The sequence below is a fragment of the Brassica napus genome, unplaced genomic scaffold, assembly GCF_020379485.1.
Source record: "Brassica napus cultivar Da-Ae unplaced genomic scaffold, Da-Ae ScsIHWf_1817;HRSCAF=2453, whole genome shotgun sequence".
NCBI lineage: Eukaryota > Viridiplantae > Streptophyta > Magnoliopsida > Brassicales > Brassicaceae > Brassica > Brassica napus.
In genome coordinates, this window is record NW_026015233.1 from 45,864 (window position 1) to 47,976 (window position 2,113).

The following is a 2,113-nucleotide window of genomic DNA, read 5'->3' on the forward strand; positions in this document are numbered from 1 at the left end:
GTTTCTTACTGTGCCTGCCGATTCCGTGGTTATGCGTTCATCCATGCCCAAGACTTCAGTTTTGGTTGGATCGTACGCATAGCTTCCGGATATCACCAAGCCGCGGCACGAAAAGTGTCAAGAAAAATTCAACTAAACACCCTGCTTTCGCCATCCCGGAGACGGTGTTTGTTCGGAAGCAGTGCTGCAATGTAAAGTCTAAAGCGACTGTCAGCAACGGATATCTCAGCTCTCGCATCGATGAAGAACGTAGCAAAATGCGATACTTGGTGTGAATTGCAGAATCCCGTGAACCATCGAGTCTTTGAACGCAAGTTGCGCCCCAAGCCTTCTGGCCGAGGGCACGTCTGCCTGGGTGTCACAAATCATCGTCCACCCATCCTCTCGAGGATATGGGATGGAAGCTGATCTCCCGTGTGTTACCGCACACGGTTGGCCAAAATCCAAGCTAAGGACGCCAGGAGCATCTTGACATGCGGTGGTGAATTCAATTCTCGTCATATAGGCAGACGTTCCGGTCCAAAAGCTCTTGATGACCCAAAGTCCTCAACGCGACCCCAGGTCAGGCCTGTTGAGAGGAGTTGAGGTATATGAGAAGGCATTGAGGAGTCAAGGACATGAGAAAGCAAAGGAGTGAAAGGAAAGGGAGTAGTGCTTGAGTTAAGGAATGGTACGGACGGGCCGTCCGTACAGCCGTCCGTACACTGGCCGTACCAAGGTAAAACTAGGAAGGTAACTTCACCGAGTAACTCATATGAACCGAGGTGAAGTTACACTCGGCCAAAAGCTTATCCAGACGTTAGAGTGGATAAGGGAGGCACGGCTTGACAGCTAGGACAGGCTGGCAAAGGCTGGAAAGGAAAAGCATCTCGGTCTTGGATCAGGAAGATGCCCGAACGTGTAAGGCCAGTCATTGGCCGGTTCAAACTAAAGCAAAGGCTCTTCCCTTGACTTCACATGCTTATCTACTCTTGTGTTTTCGAAAAAATCCTAATGTCTAGGACTATATATAATGTAACCTCATCATTAATAAAGATCAGAAAGTTCTAAATAATCTTTCACTTCACTCATTTCACTATGATTCTCCATTAGTCTCTAATCAGTCTCTTAATCTCTTATTCTCTTCCTTAATCCTTTCTAATCTCAGATTATTCTTTACATTCCTCAAAGTCATAGGGTTTCAGAGCCAGGTTGATTACAATCTGAGTTCGTTGGTGGTTCTCTTAAAGATTCAAGTTTGAAACTTTGAGAGATCAAGTGAGTGTGTTTGAAGGTTTCTTTGAAGTTCAAGGCTCAAAGTCTATTCCATGTGTCTTTGTGATTCTTTGGAGGTTCCTTTGAAGACTCAAGAGTGAAGGTGTGTTCTTGAGAGCTGCGTGAGTTCTCAGTTCAAGATCTAGTCTTTGTTCAAGCTGTAGACGTCAAGCTGTTCAAGATGGAGAGTGATATGAAGATGAAGGTCGCGGTGACATTCAAAGGGAGAAACTACCTAGTCTGGTCTAGGATGGTGAAGACTGCTGTGGGAAGCAAGGGTTTGTGGAAGCATATCACATCTGGTGAGGCTCCAATGGCTATTACTCAAGGAGGCGACAAGGAGAGTCCCACGGAGAGTGATGTAGAGAAGTGGCAACAAGAAGACATGATGGTGATGTCAGTCCTTCATGCTTCATTGGAGTCGGCTATCTTAGATGCTTATAGCTACTGTGAGACAGCCAAAGAGCTGTGGGATACTATGAAGAAAGTGTATGGAAACACTTCTAATCTGAGTAGAGTGTTTGGAGTCAAGAAGGCAATCAATGGGTTAGCTCAAGATGACATGGAGTTTACTAAGCACTTGGGGAGGTTCCGGTCTCTTTGGTCTGAGTTAGAGATGTTGAGGCCAAGCACAGTTGATCCGGAGCTGCTAAATGAGAGGCGTGAGCAGGATAAGGTTTTGGGTTGCCGCTCACGTTGAATCCAAGCTACAATGGCTTAATCAAGCACATGCTGAGGTCCGAGAGACTACCTGATCTTGAAGATGTGTGTGCTCAGATACAAAAAGAGCAGGGCTCAATTGGCTTGTTTGGAAGCAAGGGAGACTTGTCTCTTGCAAATGCTGCGCACTCTGACCTAG

General features: G+C 46.3%; 1 non-coding gene across 1 annotated transcript; it reads left to right on the forward strand.

The window, feature by feature from the left end:
- Nucleotides 1-205: 205 nt before the first annotated feature.
- Nucleotides 206-361, forward strand: LOC125599188. The gene has a single exon (XR_007333010.1). It is a non-coding gene; the product is annotated as a 5.8S ribosomal RNA (ribosomal RNA).
- Nucleotides 362-2,113: the final 1,752 nt, after the last annotated feature.